Consider the following 18,446-nt stretch of genomic DNA (forward strand, 5'->3'; position numbering starts at 1 on the left):
CCTTTTGTATTAGATCTAAAAATAGACCTAGCTTAAGGTTCTAGCTCACTATAAGTATGAGTTGGGGACTTTTCATTGTTCAGTAAGGAGTTTTCAACTTTATCTTCCCCTAAGGCACTGTCTAAATATGGGTGTAGTAATGTTAAAATTCCCAATACATTCCTGATCAAGTACCTTCATTGTTTAAAATGGGGAATAGCTTAATCAAATCAAGTCTAAGAAATTTTAAGATTCACACAGCAACTCTTTTTGTGGTACCAAAAATATGAAAGGGATGTTGATTAATTGGGGAAAGGCTGAACAAGGAATGATATATGATCGTAATGAAATACTACTGTGTCATAAGAAATGACAAATAAGATGATCACAAAAAAAAACAGCTGGAAACATTTATATAAAGTGATACAAAGTGAAGTGAACAGACTCAAGAGGACATTGTAAACAGCAACAATGATATATGATGATCAGCTATGGATCCAGGACAGCTCCAAGGGAATCAAAGCAAAAAAAAAAAGCCATAGAGAAGGAACAGGGTCTGAATGAAGATCAAAACATACTGTTCTATACTTTTTTTTTCTTCCATGTATTTTTCTCTAGAATGAACTATGTGTTTTGTTTCACAACATTAAGAATTTAGAAATAAGTATTATACCATAATAAATGTACAATTTAGGTTGATTTACCTGCCTTCTTGGGCAGGGAGGAGGTGTTCAACACTTCAGAATCCTAATTGGGTTTTTCTTGGCAAAGACACTGGAGTGGTTTGTCATTTCCTTCTACAGCTCGTTTTAAAGATGAGGAAACTGAGACAAACAGGTCTATGTTTATTTGCCCAGGGCCACACAGTAAGTATCTGAGGCCAGATTTGAACACAGGAAGATGAGTCTCCCTGACTTCAGGATCAGCACTCTAACCACTGCAATACCTAGCTGCTTATCCAAAACCTTATGATTATAATAAAGATGTAGAGAAAGTTTCTGAAAAATCTCATGACTCATTCATAGTAAAAAGCACATAGGCATAGGACAAATATATGTATAGCATCTATATGATTATTATTTAATAAAAAAAAGTATCTAGCCTAAACTTCCTTATGATGAATGAAACTATCTTTAATATAAACTAAGAATATATCACTTTTGCTTTGGGCAGAGTGAGAATTGTGGAAAATGCCTGGATAATTATGGTTTCTTGATACAACGATATGAAGTTTCCAAGCCAAGTTTAAAGTCCCTTCCCCTAAATAATTGCCTCTAATCAGGTTGGGCAGTTATACACTTAGAGAAAAGTATTGCATCTGGCACTGTCCATTTATCTTAACACAAATGGTTTTCAACATGCTGCCTCCCTTTGGTTCCCTGATTTCTTCAGAAAAGCAAATTGTCTTATTATTCAGAACTTTCCCACTAGCCCTTATGCATTGTTTTGAAGATGGTATACACATCTATCAACATATTACAGAATCAGTTTTGTCTCAGTAATACCTGATGCTAAATTTTGCATTAGCATCTTTTGCTCACTTCATTACCCAGACTTCCTACATTTGTTTGTAGAAATTTGATGTTATGAATTTTAGTGCTTCTTGGTCTCTGTTCACTTCCCATTTTTAACCAAATTATCTAGTGCATTTTAAAGTCAGCTAGCTTAGCTTTTCAAATCTTCAGGCAAATAGATATACATATATATATATATATATATATATATATATATATATATATATATATATATATATATATATATATATATATATTTACCCTCCCCTGTCAAGGGCCCTCTATTGATGTTTGAGAGCTCATCATTTCTTTTTTCTTTAAGACCATAGCCCAGATCATCCTATTCCATTCTCAGACATCATTTTATCTAAAATCTACTTTACAAATATGTGTATTCCAAAGCTTCTATCTTAAAATTGAAGTCTTAATTACATCACCACCTGCACACTTAAGGTCCTCTACTTCTTTCCCAGGACTTAATAAGCCCTAGAAATCTCTCTAGGTTTCTTTTATAAAGACAAAAATGAAGAATTCATTTGGTTATCTCATCAAGGATACTGGCCTGTGCCTCAAATATGAAGGCAAATATGACAGGTTCCCTGAAAATCAACAAAATTTGATCCCTGTACCTTCTAGCTCTCAAGACACCTTTTGAACTTTCCTTGACAAATAAAATGTCAATATACTGCAAAACTCTCTGTTTCCCTCGGAATTAATCATTGGATTCTTGGTTGGCAAAGATAATTTATTTTTCTCCCTACCTGCTAACTGAGCAGTAGTTTAGCAGATGCTAACAATTAACTCATCTGGATTTGAGCCCAGCTTCTTTCAATAGGCTATAGGTCTCACAGAGACCCCAATTATATTCTAAAATCTTATATGGTTTTTCCTGAAATAATAAAAACCAAAATTACATTACATGATAACATATTCTCTCTACCATGCTGAGGCGAATGGGTATGATAAATGGTAAAGGGCAAAAAATAATTATGTTTCTTTACTAATAGGATGATCAAATGATGACATGACTGCAGTATCTTCATGTCTTGTCTGCCCAATGACTAATGTATATTTTATCATTTTATCTAATGGAGGTTACTGTACAAGTTCCAGGTACCCATTATGAAAGCTCTTCCTCTGACACAGCACAATTCACTAATTTTATTTCCTGATGTTGAGATTAGAGAGAAGCAGTCCTGCCAAAAAAATTCCCTAGTGGATCATTTGTCTTTCCTGTGGATGGTTTATAAGAAGAAAAATATCTCCAGTGCTGGAAATAGTGAGGATTTATAGAAAAGACAAAGTGGAATTTAGGGTGTTAGAATTCAACAGTCTAAGTGTACAGCTAATGATCTTTAATTGCTGATGACCTAGGACACTTAATGAGTTTTTAAAATGTCTTATTTATGTCTAAATGGAACCAAGTTTCCATTTACTGGAAATCTATCTAGACAAGAGTAAATATTAGATTTCTCCAAGTATAATTGTGTCCTCATCCAGTTGTTATGATAATGCAATGTACTGTGAAGCAATTCAACAATTTTCAAATGCCTGCTATGTGTAAGGCACATGTCAGTAGTGACATGGCTATTGTATGTAGTCTCAATGCTAGGTGCTAGTCATGAAGCCAAAGAAATACTTATGGATATACAAAGAAATCCCTGCACTCAAGGGGATTAGAATATCATTGAGTAGATTGAATGCATATAAAAATATTAACAGTACAATATGCTTAAAGTAGGTACAATAGGACTTGAGAAAGAGAATTAATGATGGGACTAAACTATAGGTTCTTTACAAAGCATAATATCTGTTGGAGAATTAGAAAATCAGATTTCAAATATTAGTTCTACTATTTATAGAGTGGAAGAACAAAACATTTCTTAAGCTATATGAAGTCCATCTTCTTCACCTGTGAAATGGAGGGTTTGCATTAAAAATTAGAGGTTGTGACCTGTAGGATGTAGTAAGTCAAAATCTGAAAGTATATTATTCAAAAAGTTGTCACTGCAGTCAGAAAACTTGGATTAAAAGATACAACCACTGACATTTATCACCTGTATATACTTGGGCAAGTCACTTAACTTCCCTGGTCTCCATTTCTTCTGTAAAGTCTACAGTACATGGCCTATAACGTCTCTTCCAACTGGACCTCAGACGGCTTCTAATTCTAATATTTTCATTGAAATTAATGACCCTCTTCAATTGTTGTTTTGAACTTCATTTCTCTAACAATATGCTTGGTATAGAATAACAATTAATGTTCACGAATTGACAATCACTTTGTAAGTGCTGATTTTTAAACCCTTACCTTCCATTAGTATTGATACTAAGTATTGGTTCCAAGGCAGAAGAGTGGTAAGTGCTAGGGTTACAGGACTTGCTCAGAATTACACAGCTAGGAACTACCTGAGACCAGATTTTAATCCAGGTCCTTTGACTCTAGGCCTGGAGCTCTTTCTTGTTATAAAATAAATCAGAAGAAAGTTGTAGCAAAATGCAAGGATGGCCCACAAATGTCTCAACAAGGTAGAAATGTAAAAGGAAACAACACAATTTATTATGGATTAGGGGCAAATGGTGGCATTCTAGTATAAATATGAATAAGAAGAATCATTTGTAGACTTTTCCACCCTGCCCAGGGATTAGGAGAAAAACAAACTGGGAAGTAGAGAGGATTATATTAAGGGAGAAAAATGGAGGAATGAGAGGAAAATGATCACATAATAGAGGTGTATAAGAGGGAAAGTATGTGGTCAATATTGAAAGGATATGGGATCAAATAGGCAATCTATGAACCTCAATTTTATCTGAATCTAATAAAGGAAGATTGAATATAATCATGCATGCCTACACATGATTTAATTAAAGAAATATGTTAAACTCAATAAGGAAATAGGAAAAGAAAATGATGGGGTATGTGGAGAGAAGGTCCAGAAGTGAGGGGCTGAATATTCATAAGAAAACATACTGAACTTTTGGAGTGGGGACCATGAAGAGGACAGTGAGGAAATCAGAAAATTTTAGAATGAGAAGGGGGTAAGGCAAAGAGCTGGAACAAAGAAGAAATACACAATTTCATTTATAGGTCCCAAGTGTGAGGAAAATTCTCTCTTCAGTACTTTCTTATTTAAAAAAGGGAAAGGGGGTAGGTGGAAGTAAAGAAAAGAACATAGCACATGAAAAGAAGATGATGAGAAATACACACTTATCACTCATAACTGTGAATGTTTATGGGATGAACTCATTCATAAAGGAGAATAGCAGAATGGATCATACAGAAGTATCTCCAGTGTTATATAAAAGAACTTGGAATGCAAAAAGATTTAGTGTTAAAAGGAACTGAAGAAAAATATATTAAGTTTCATCTAAAATTTTTTAAGCAGTGGTAGTAATTATGATTTTAAACAAGGCTACATTAAACATAAATATTATAAAAATAAATAAGGAGGGAAATTATGTTTTGCTTGAAGGCACTGCACATGAGTCATCATCAATTATACACACACACACACACACACACACACACACACACACACCTTTAAAATCATGGATTCAAATTCAGAGGAAAAGGTAAGTAAGATGGAAGGAGGAAAAACAAAGATTAAAAAAACAATGGGAGGGACTCAATTTAACCCCTTTAAGACCTGGAAAAACTGATCAAAATATAAAAAAGTTAAAGACAGAGGTAGCTCTTTAGAAAAATTTGGGATGAAGACTCTCTGGAAATTACTGAATTGGAATCAAAAGAAATTTACAGGGGGCAGCTGGGTAGCTCAGTGGATTGAGAACCAGGCCTAGAGATGGGAGGTCCTAGGTTCAAATCTGGCCTCAGCCACTTCCTAGCTGTGTGACCCTGGGCAAGTCACTTGACCCCCATTGCCTTGCCCTTACCACTCTTCTGCCTTGGAGCCAATACACAGTATTGACTCTAAGACGGAAGGTAAGGGTTTAAAAAAAAAAAAGAAATTTACCTATTTTGTAACTGCACATGTGGTACCTTCAAAAATGATATCCATTTATTATGCTATAAGAACCTCTCTAAAATATACAAAAATAGAACTATTAAATTTAGTAATAACATGGAAATTAATAAAGGTCCATAAATTTAAAAATTCTAAATTAATTGATACTAAATATAAGTGGGTCAAAGAACAAATTTTAGGAACAACAAAAAATTCCAAAGAAAATGACAATTATGAAATCACATAGTAAATTTTATGGGCTATAGCTAAAAAAGTTCTGACAGGGAAAACTGATATCTCTAAACACTTTCATTAAGAGAGAAAGGATTAATCAGTTAATTTTACATGAAACTAAAAAAGAACTTGGAAAAATCCCCAACTACACTACAAAGTGAAAATTCTGAAAATTAAAGAAAATAATAAAATTGAGACCAAAGGACTGAATTGTTGTAAACAATTAAGTAAGAGATATACACCAAATTATCTTTATAAAAGTGAAAAACAGAAAACTCACAACTGAAGAGGAAATAATGGAAATCATTCAGAAATTCTTTCATCCCATCATATGCTAGAATTTTATAATCTAAAGGAAAAACTACGTATACTTGCAAAAATATAAAATAGTCAGATTAAAATGATGAAAATGACTATTTAGTAAACCTTTTATAAGGACAAAAAATTTACCAATCATAAATTAATTACTTAAGAAAATGACCTGAAGATCAGATGAATTTATAAGTTAATCCAATCAAATACTAAAGAAAAATAAATTATGTTATAAAATTGTCTGTAATAATAAGAAAAGAAAACATAGTTACAATTTCTCTCAAACATTTTCTTGATGTCTAAACTGGGGCAAGAGTGGAGACAAAGCAAAAAAAGAAAATTATCAAATAAAATCACCAATAAACACTGATGCAATTTAAAATATACAAATTAGAAAGATGATACATTATGAAGAACTTCAGCATATACAAGAAATGCAATTTTCATTCTGAATAAGCAAAATAACCAAGAGTTAATAATTATCAAAAATCATAGGATTATATCAAGAGATGCTGAAAAAATATGACAGACTTCAGCATCTAAAATGTACATGGTTAAACTACATAAATTATAGGAATAAATTATTTTTCCATAATTTAGTAACATTTATATATCTAAATTCAAGAGATAGTTTTACATATAAGAAAGTTATTTGCTTTTCCAAGATTAGGGATCAGTTAGTTTAAGCATTTATTAAGCACTCACTATGTCTTAAGCATTGTGCCAAGCAGTAGGGAATACAACAAAAAGCAAAAGGCATTGCCTACTTTCAAGGAATTCACAATATAACAAGGGAGACAAAATGCAAACAACCATCTAGAAATAAATGACATACAAGATACATTAAAACAATTGACAGAGGTAAAGCAATGTGATAGATATTTGGGAAAGCTGCCTAAGGAAAGCAGAATTTTACCTTGGAAGTCAGGAGGAGTAAATGAGGAAGGAGATTATATAATGCATGGGGGACAAGCCAGTGAAAATTCCATAAGCCTAGATATGGAGTGTCTTGTTCTTGGAATAGCAAGGAGGTCATTGTCATTGTAATGATGTGCACATGTTATAGTATAAGGTATAAGAAGACTGGGAAGTTGAGATGAGGGATATTATGAAATGTTGAATGCCAAATGGAGGATTTTATATTTAATCCTAGAGCTGATATAATAGGGAGCAACTGAAATTTAATGAGTAGAAAGATGGCATGGTCAGAACAACAATTTTAGAATATTATTTTAGTGACAATTAGAGAATGTACTAGAGTGAGAAGGGACTTGTAAATGGCAGATCAATCATTAAACAATTATAATAGTCTCGGTATTACTAAATAAGGGTCCATTATTACCACTATAATTTAATATTGTATTAGAAATGCTATCAATAGCAATAAAGGAAGAAAGTTTTTGAATGAATTAGAATGGGCAAAAAGGTAATAAAACTATTGTTTTTCAGAGGTGATATGACATTTTTTATACAAATAAAGGTAGATTTAAATAATTGGAGAAGTGTTAGTTGGTCATGGGTGGGCAGAACCAATATAATTAAAATGATAATCATACCTCAACTAATCTATTTAGTCAATGGCATCATTAAATTACTAAAAGTTATATTACTGAACTAGAAAAATAACAACAAAATTCACATGGAAGAACTAAAGGTCAAGAATATAAAAGAAGTTAAAGAACAAAAGCATAAAAGAAGGAAATATAGCAGTATCAGATTTTAAACTGTATTGTAAAGTAGTAATTCTCAAAACTATCTGTTACTGACTAAGAAATAGACAATATTACCTACCACCCAGCACTGCTGCAAAGATAATTTAGTTAGTGTATTTTAAGTATTTAGCACAGTTCTTGACACATATTAGTTACTATATAAATACTAATTATTATTATTAATATAAGAAATTTTCCATGTTTCATGGTATTGGTCAATTTTTTAATAATATAGAGTCTTTAAAAAAGAAAAAGTAGATTTGTGGAACAAATATATATATATATGGATATATATATACATATACATATATATAACAAATAATAGTAAAAGGTTATAGTAACCTTATGTTTGACAAAAGTAAAGACCCAAGTTTTTAGAATAACAAGAATCCACTATTCAGTAAAAACTGTTGGGAAAAGTGGAAAACACTATGGTAGGAACTAGATATAATTACATATAGATATGAATATATCTTACACCATTTACCAATAAGATCAAAATGGAAAAATGACCTAGACACAAAGGGAGATAACATAAACAATTTAGAACAGGGAAAATATTATATATCAGATTCATAGATAGGAGAAGGATTTACAAATAAATGAGACTGAAGGGCATTCTGATATAAAAATGGATAATTTTGGTTACATTCGATAAAAAAGGGTTTGTACAAATAAAACTAATGTAACCAAGATTAGAAGGAAAGCAGAAAATTGGTGAAAAATTATAGACAGTCTCTCAAGTAGATCTCATAATTAAAATATATAGAGAACACTTTTAAATTTGTAAGAATATGAACCATTCCTTAATTGATTAATGGTCAAAAGAAATGAATAGACAATTTTTGGATGAAGAAGTCAAAGCTATATACAAACATAAAAACATTTAAACAATTTTTAGAGAAAAGCAATTCAAAACAAAAACAAAACAAAAATTCAGATATTTCATACTTATCAGATTGACTAAAGTGATAAAAGGACAAAATTACAAATGTTGAAGGGGATGTGGAAAAATGGAGACATTAATACATTGTTGGTAGAAATATGAATTTATCCAACTTCTTTGGAGAGAAATCTGGAATTATTCCCAAAGAATTATAAAACCATGTATACCTTTTGACCCAGCAATATTACTTTGAGGTTTGTTTCCTAATGTATTCAGGAGGAAAGAAAAGAACCTATAAGTTCTAAAACATTTTTATCGGCTCTTTTTGTGGTAGCAAAGAACTGGAAATTGAGGAAATACCCATCAATTGGGAAATGGCTAACATGTTGTGGCATATGATTGTGAAGTAATATTATTCTGTCATAAGAAATGACAAGTAGGTTAATTAAAAAACATAGAAAGAACTAGATGAAATTATGAAGAATGAAACAAGCATAACCAAGAGAATGTTCCATAAAGCAACAACAATATTCTTAGAAGAATAACTTGTATATGTGTGCCTCCTGAGAAATTATTGATAAATAGAAATAAGCCAAATATAGTTTTATATTTACAGATATCTTTTTGTCAAATGATGCCAATCTAATGTGGAAAGCAGAGGGAAGGAGTAAGGGAAGGAGATACCTGGGATTTTAATGTAACAAATAAATATATTTTTAAAAGAAAAAGGGTCCTGTATCAGAGTGGCAACAGCATCAAAGGATAAATGACAGAATATTAGAAGAAGAAAAAGATGCCTATTAACCAATGCTACTTAATATCATTATATAAATGATAGCTGTAGTAATACTACAAGAGAGATAATGAGGAAATAAGTATAGGCAATGAGGAAATAAATGTTGCCTTTTATAAGTGTTAGTTTTCCTCAGAAAACTCGAAGGACTCAAACTTAAATTAAACAATAAATTCATTAAATTGTGGGATTCATAATTAATCCACATAACTTAAGAGAATTACTATATGTCACCAACAAAACTTAATGGGACAAACTAGAAAGAGAAATTAAATTTTAAATAACTATATGTTACAAAATGTGTGGCAATATCTATTGAGATGTACCAGAAACAATGTGAATCCAACTATAAAACACTGCCAAAATAGAGATTTAAGTAACTAAAGAAACATTAATTCTTCATGCGTAAGTTAAATCAATATAATAAAAATGTGGACACAACCTATATTAACCTACTTGATCAATGCTATGACAATCAGACTCCTAAAAGAATATTTTACAGTGCTACTAAACACAATAAAAATATATGGAAGGGTGAAAGTTTCCAAAAAATTTCAAGAGCAAAAACTGGAAAGGAAGTTTATTAATACTAGAACTCAGAATGAAATGCAGAGCAGTAATTGTTAAAATGAATTGATAATGGAGAAAGAGTGGGAAGAAAGGACAGAAGGAAGGGGAGAGGGGGAATAAGGGGAAGGAGTGAGAGACCAAGACAGAGACACAAAGATCATTAGAAATGGAATAGATTGTTGTACCTAACTAAGAAACAAATAAACAGTTACAAAGTATTCAGTAAACCCAAGTTCTCCATTTATGGGGAGAAGAAATTATTATGTCAGAAATTAGGTTTAGACCAACATCTTACACCATATATCAAAATAAGCTCCAAATGTATAGTGTCCTAAATATAAATGTAACATTATAAACAGGGTAGAAAAATGAGGAAGAGATTACCTTTCATAAGTATGCATAAGGGAAAAGTTTATGATTAAATTAAAGATAACACAGATCACCAAAGATAAGCTTAAAAGTGTGTATACATACATTTTCCCCCTGGAGAGTCAGGTTGTTAAACATTGCAGCCCCCCACCCTCCAGGCCAATATTTTCTATGAACATTGCTTGAGCTCAGCAAGAAGGAAGGCTCAAGGAATGAGGTTATCTTGAGACTGCTTACTGTAAACTAACAACAACTGGCATTTATATAATGATCTAAGGCTAGCAAAGTATTTTATATATATTGGATGTTCAATTTTTAATTGTATGAACTATAACGCAACATAACCAGGAAAATTTGAGTAAATGTTATTTCATCATATCAACATCACGAATATTCAGGTAGTTTATAGTTATGGTCTAGTGCTAAAAACATTTTAAAAACATGCCTTATTGATTAATTTTGTGTTTAAATAATTATTTCTAGATTAAATCTTCCCTTATAACAAAGAATATACAACAAAAATATAGAGTCTGTTCCTGGCAATGTAGACACTTTTGTTTCCCAATAGTCTCCTACTTTTCTGCTGTAGGGTATGTTCCCTGAAACCTGCATTGGCTTTCCAGTTACTCAGAGATCAATTTTTCATTTAGGTATCTTTTTACTTACATTTCCATCAGAATCATTCATGTTTTTGTCTTTACTGAATTTATTTTGCTTTGTATTATCTGATACAAATCTTGCTGTATTTCTATGAATTCCTCAAATCCTTCATTTCTTATCATACAATAATATTATATTCCCATTATAAAATTAACTCTCTTTTTTGACCATTCCCCTATTACTGTACCTTCATTTTGTTTCTAGTTCTTTGATAATACAAAGAATGCCATATTTTAAACTAATCGAACTTCTGTATTTTTCTCACTCCCTTAGGGTGTAAATCCAGTAGGGGCAAACATTTTAAAGTCATCATCAGAGAAAGTGAAAACGGAACAGGATTTGAATAAGTTGATTTTATTCATATTATTGAATAGTCATTCTAAGAAACATTTATTTTGTGTCATTATTAAGCATCTATTAAATACAAGGGGAAAAGAGCATAGAAATTCCTGAGCCAGTATTCTCTATACTGATGAAATCATTTAGAATAACAACAACAAAAAAGTGCAGGGCACTTGAGGTTATTATGCATACACATAAACACATATATGTATAATATTGGAACAAAGAACCTGGTAATATCACAATAGTTAAATAGTCAAGCCCAACCTCCTGATTTTACAGAGATGAAATTGAAGCCCTTATGGGTTAAGGGATTTGCAAATCAAAGAGCTAATAAATTATTGATGCCTGAGTGTCAAAATTTGAAACTGGGTCTACCTGACTCTAAGTGTTGTGTCCTCTCTATCATGCCACACAGCTGAAGAAGTTCTCTTTCCTCTCTCTGGCTCACTATGAAATAGAACAGTTTCACAGATTTTTTTTTTTCTATTTAATCATATGATCTCAGAACTTCATAATAGGAATATTCCCCAGAGACCACCTATTTTAACTAATCTAACATGTTTCCAAAAAATTATTCTTTACATTATTCTGTCCTTGATGCACCCTTTGAAGGTTTTTGAAGAGTTTTTAATTCTAATGACATTGCAAAATAAACAAAGAATGAAGAAAACTTTCCCTCACCTGCATATCTCCTCTTCCCCTTTCTCTATTGCTTCACTTCTTTCCCCCAACCCTGATACCTAAAGTTTGTCCCTCAATCTTGATTTTGTCTTTGGGTAGTGGTTATTTATATTTCAGAAGGAAAACAGATATGAGATTTTGTTTTTTTTCCCCACTAGGACCTAGAACAGTAGACATTTTAGATAAAAAGAAAGACAGTGATTAATAGATAAAACAGTATGGCACCAGAATGAGTATGCTTCAAGAACCCATCTCTAGGGCTATAAGGGAGGTAGACTTTGAGGAAAAGCCTCAGAGTTTCCCCTCCTAAATATAAGCTGCAGATCCTGTTTTCTCAGAATCACCCTTAAGTGGTCCAGAGATCCTGGGAGAACTGGTGAGGTGAGAGAGGCATTGTACAAGGGGGTGACAAAGAAAATGTGGAAAGGGAAAGGAGGTAAAAGGAAATTTCATTGCTGAAGAGAGTCAAGAGAATAGAGGAAGTCCCAAACTGAAGAGATTCAAATCCCAAACTGATCATAGCTCTTGGCTACTATTGGCTGGATGACAGCTCTTTTGGAAGGAAGAGAAAATGGAACAGGGTGTATAATTCAGAGGGAACCTATACAAAGAAAACTTCTAGGAAGTGGTGGCTGGCTACTATTATTTTCTTATGGATATGGTATATTACATTTGTCCATTCAATATTTTTTATTGAATCTACTTGCAAGCCAGAAGTGCATAGTATCAGTTTACTACTGCCTAACAAATCAATAAAGACATTAGATTTCCACTGGCTCATATTTCAAGGAAATGGAGAAAATTAATTTGGAGTTTCCACCATCCAAAAGGAAACATTAAAAAAAGAACCATAGGGCAGTGTGAAGATTGGATTTGGCTCTCCCCTGATTGTAACAATGAAAGTACTTAGCTCTTCCTTGATGGTGAAGATTAAATTGTAATCCCCTGTCTATTTTTAGATTTTAATCCCCAAAGTGTAAAGCACAGTACTTAAAGTTGAGTATGGAGATCTACCCATTTTTGGATTTTAACCACAAAAAGGTGTGAACACCCATTTCATACATTGAGTGGGAGGTCTGTGACCCACATGTGAAAGAGTGGGCAGTCCTGGAGTGGAGCTTCAGCTGTGATTGGTAGACGTAAAAGTGACACAGGAGAAAAAGACCTTTAAAAGTGGAAACAGAGACACACAAAGGATAGAGACTTGAAGGGAGACACGTGGAGTGAAGAGAGACTTAGAGTGAAGAGGGACACTTGGAGTTTGAAAGAGACACACATGGATTGGAGTCTGCTTGAGTTGAATCTGATAAAAGAAACTGCTGATTGAACGGAGATGTGGTGAGTGTAAAGGCTGACTTCCTTCCTTGCCCTTTCTGGAAGCATGAGCCTCCAGGAAAGGCCCATTGTCTTGAGACTCCTTTCCCCTGGCTGGGGCCTTTGAATTTCTACCTGGCTCAGAGGAAGCCAGAGGCTGTCTCTGTCTCTGTCTTTGTTTCTGTCTCTGTCTCTGTCTGTCTGTCTGTCTGTCTGTCTGTCTGTCTGTCTCTCTCTCTTGCTTTTTCTCTCTTTCTCTCACTTTCTCTCTCTCTTTCTCTCTCCTCTTTTCTCTCTTCCTTAATATCTTCCCTCTATTGTAAAATAAACTACCATAAATTCCATTTTACTTTAGTTATTCATTTTGGGGATTTAGAAATTAAATCCCTGGTGACCAATTAAATATTCAACCCAACCATAAAACTAATAGCAGGTAAAGGTCTCAGGATATTCTTCCTTTGGATTCATACGAAAATATATTTTAAAAAATGTCAACTGGCAAAAATGTTATACATTTTTCTAAGTAAGATTAAAATAGCATTTAAAAATATACTGAAGAACAATGAGGCAGCACAATATAGAGTGCTGGGTCTGGAGTCAGGACTCTTCCTGAGTTCAAATTCAGCCCCAGACACTTACCAGTTGTGTGAAAGAGGGGTAAGTCAACTAAATCCATTTTCTTTAGTTTCCTCATCTGCAAAATGAGCTGGAGAAGGAAATGGTAAACTACTCTAGAATTTATGCCAAGAAAACCCAAAACAGGTTCAAGACAGCAAAGGACTGAATGACATTTTAGGGGAATTAGGCAATACATTGGATAGCATTCAAGGCTGGAGTCAAGTGAACTTGGATTCTCTTCCTTGCTGTATGACATTGGATAAGTTACTTAATCCTATTTGCTTAGACCTTGCCTTTCCATCTTAGAGTTGTAATTAAGACAAAAAGTAAGGGTTTAAAAATTTATATGGACCACTAAACTTATTTTGTCACTTCTATTACCCTTGTTTATAGTAGGTGTTCATTAAATATTTGTTAACTCAGAATAACTACCTACCATATTGAAGAATCAGAAGTTCTTATATTTTCCTTTATAAAAACCAGGCTAGCTTTAGCTGTCTTAGGAAAAAAAAAGATCTGAATTATACACCTTTTCCATTTCTTATATTGGGAACTTAAAATTATTACATCTATATAAATAATAAACTCAAGATATTGTTTAATAATTCATCAGAACTGAAAATATTGGCTGTAGTAATGCTACTTTTAGTATCTTAAATATGTGGATTACATCTAATTAATTTGGTATCTTAAGTGGGGTAATTACATCTAATTAAAACATGTCTTATCTAAAACTTTTTATTTTAGCTAATGGAAAAAATTTAATTGTAAATAACTTTAAACAAAAAATATATTAAATAATAAATTAATGAACATCTTTGACTTTACCAAAGAATATGCCTATAAAATATTCAAATGTAGCATGAGGTGGCATGAAGTGTTAGATTTAGAATCAGGAAGCCCAAGTTCAAATGCAGTTTTGCTATTTTATGACTATATAACATTGAACTGGTCTTTTAGCTTCTCTAGTCCTTATTTTTCTCATCTGTAAAATGCAAGAGGAGGAAGAAATAGATAACCTCAATAGTTCCAATTCTATCAACAATAAAATCTGGACAGAAATGTCATTCTACTCCCTTATTCCTGGATATGTGGATGAAGTACTAAATTCAGTCAATTAATATTATGATTCTAAATATTAACAAATCAACTTGTCTCTGTGTTCCCAGAAATAGATTCAGTGTTTATTTGGGGGGGGGCAGAAAAGAATAGAGTGTCTCTAAAAGGGATTCTCAAATCTGATTACAATTAATTAACTGTCCTGAGGGGAAGAACATAGAAATCTTGTCAGAAAAAAATGGACATTTCTATGCAGAAATGATAATAAAGGCTAACCATAAGTTTAATTGTTTCTTCTGCACCCTTTTAGCAATTAAGATCTCCATATTTTCTATATAGTCTAGGTGCTGATCATATAGTATCTGAAACAAAGAAATAAAATGACAGTACAGGTACACATGAGGAGACATATTAAAGTAGGAGAAACATTGGATTTATAGTCAGGAAATCTGAGGCTATCTCTCAGCTGAAACTCTTCCTCAGGGGTCTAGATGAAATCTCTGAACTGTTCTTGGCACGTTTCCTAATATATAGAAGGAAGATATTGGCATAGATGATAAAAGCACCCTTCTAGCTTTAAATCTTTTGCTCCTATGATTAATAAGTAACTGGATCTGAAAGGTACTGGCAGACAGCCTAGTATCCATTAAATCTTGGTTCAGAGGGGAGCTCAAAAGCCATATACTCCATCTCCTGCCTAATGCAGGAATCTTCTCTGCAGAATTCTGAATATACAGTCCTTTACTCTCCATTTTCACACAGAATTGTGTTTGTTCAGTTGACTAGTCTCTGATATAACACTTCCAAGGATAGGCTACTCATATCTCACATAACAATCTATTCCAAGTGTGGTTCTATTTATGAGAAAGTCATGAGGTATAATAGAAATTTGAGGAGGGGCAAAGGTGATCCAAATTTGTGATTTCATCTGAAATGTATAACCTTAAAGAACTGACAAGGAGTATGACGAGATTAAGTAATTTATCCATGTTCACACAGCTTTTGGCAGAAGAAGAATGTAAAATCAAGATTTCTAAATTCTATACTATATTGCCTCTCTCAAGGCAGAATTTTCTTCCTTATATGTCCCCCTATCCTAGATGTGCCCTTTATAGTTCAAAGAATTAGTCTAAAAGTCTTGAGAAATAATAGCCCATCAAATATTAAAGATAACTGCTGTAATATTTTCCCTACTAAACATCTCCAGTGACTTCAACTTTCTTGAATAGCTATATTAAGTTTTCTGTTTGTCCTCCTTGAGAACAGACAAATAAATATATAGGAAATCTCAAAGTATCTTCTGCTAGTGAACCCCCAAATTCTGACTCCTGAAGAGTTAGTTCCACTCTTACTCTCCTGTTGCCACTGTCTGGCTTCTGTAAGATGTACCTATAGAAAGCTCCTCAGCTAGCTTGGGCAAAAATCTTCGCTCTCAATTCAAATAAGACTATTTTAAAAACCAACAGGAGAAACAAAGAGGAGAAAGAAACAAGATGAAATGCAAAAAGAAATGTGCAAAGTTATAAAGATTTTCTTCATTTAACTTTGCCTAGGCCTATTCTAGGAACACTTACTCTTGATTCCTGAGTCATCTCTTTTTCTGAACTCACAGTGTAGCATACTCCCTTAGCAGGTAACTTCTTCAGTTTTGAAGTAGCATAGCATTCCTAGCTAAACTAGGGACAACACACTTGGGTTTTGATCATTGTAAATTTTTAACCACAAGTAAGTATGCTGATTTCTCTCCAGTACTAACTTTCTTTTTTGCTTTCTATTCGCTAATGCCCTGTTGAAACCTCCCAGTGTATTATACCTCCAAAATACGCAAATTTTTAAAAAAGTGGGTGGGGTGGGTCCAGTTAGGACCCTATTATACCATCATTGCCATGACTTGTGCTCCTATTACCCAGAGATGCACTCATGACCCAAATTCCATTTTATAACCTCTTTTATATTCTAATTCATTCAACAGATACTAATAGTACAATTAATTTCCACCTTCAATAAGAGATTTGCTTTCATCAGCTAGCTCTAATCAATTGTTATCATAAAAGATAATGCTGAATACAATATTCCGGATGTGTTAAAAGAGGCTAGACTACAAAGAACTCATTTCATCCCTTCTTCTATAAATTATATTTGTTTTAACAGCCTAATTTAGTTCCCCACTCAGATGTTTTCATAAGGGGATTGTAGTCAAATTAAATCTCATAAGTCTTTCCCAAGAGAAAGTCTTAAACTTCATAATTATTATTCATGTTTTGCATTCAAGTATGAAGCTTTATCTTTCTCTCTCTAAAATTGTATCTTTTTTTTTTTTTGCCATCATTCAAACCTGCATACACCTGCCAGAAGAGTATGAAAAACACTTACTCAGTACCATGTCTGTGAGTCATGGACGGCCACCTCCACCTGAATGAGTCTAGCTTGCGGAGAGGTGGGGCTAAAGTCTTCGGTGTCACTTTAACCACAGCTCCCTCTTTGTCTCTATATCCCTGTTGCTCCGCTGGGCTACTCCTACCAGCTGCTGCCACCTTTCCCGGGGCTGCCTCGGGTCATCTGGGCTCTGCTGAATTACAAACACAAAAACAGGAGTATCTGCGCAGCCGCCCTCAGAACAGGCGCCCGCCTGTCCCCATCCCCCTTCTCAGGTGCTAATAAGAAAACCACGCCCTTAGGTGGGAAGTGAGTCTACAAAGGATGGGGAAACTATGGTGAGGAGTGAAGTAACTTTTCTTTTATTTTCTCCCCTTTTCTTCATCTCCCCAGCAGTCATCAGTATTCCGCTTCCCTCAGATGGTTGCTCTCTCTTCTTGAGCTCTTTTATTCTCCATCCTTTGGCGTTGGGCGGTGGCTGCCAAGGGCGCAGGCATTTCTTCTTAGGCAATATATTGTAGTCTCTGTGGATGGGGGAAGTCTTGGGAATGCAGGGGCGAGAGACTAGACCCTCCTTTGCCCTTCACCCATTACCATCACCCTTTAGGGAACTGCAAATCGCCAAGCAGGACTAGCCATATCTTCCTGCTAGAGTCTTTTTTCAGGTTTCTAGAAACTTCAGAGGATGGTGTGCCTATCAGGGAGCCTAGAATCTAGAAACTGAATAAGTGTCTTGCGATGTGATGAAGTTGGAACAGACTGCGCTGGGGGCCGGGGCAGTGGTGGGTTTGGAGGCGAAACCGAGGTAGGGCGAGGTCGATGAAAACCCCTCCAATTTAAGGGATTTGCCATGCAAAGCTGAAGTGGGGCTTGCACTGGGCTTCTTCTGAGACCACCTGTTACTGCAGGGCCATGCCTTTTACATGGGAAAGGACTGGTAAGTGTCCGACAAAATGCACTTCTGACTCCTTCCTTACCCATTAAATCACTCCAAATTCTAGAAAGAGTTTAAGAGAGTAAGAAAAAAAATTAAGGATACCAATGCTAATTGGAGAAGGA

General features: G+C 33.8%; 1 protein-coding gene across 1 annotated transcript in view; it reads right to left on the reverse strand.

The window, feature by feature from the left end:
• LOC100023497 (sodium channel protein type 9 subunit alpha-like) overlaps positions 1-18,130 on the reverse strand; it is a 162,581-nt gene extending 144,451 nt beyond the window's left edge. Inside the window, exon 1 of the mRNA XM_056793975.1 lies at positions 17,385-18,130. The gene's annotated coding sequence lies outside the window, so the exon portion shown is untranslated. The remainder of the gene's footprint in view (positions 1-17,384) is intronic.
• Positions 18,131-18,446: the final 316 nt, after the last annotated feature.

This window comes from Monodelphis domestica, chromosome 4 (genome assembly GCF_027887165.1).
Source record: "Monodelphis domestica isolate mMonDom1 chromosome 4, mMonDom1.pri, whole genome shotgun sequence".
Taxonomy (NCBI): Eukaryota; Metazoa; Chordata; class Mammalia; order Didelphimorphia; family Didelphidae; genus Monodelphis; species Monodelphis domestica.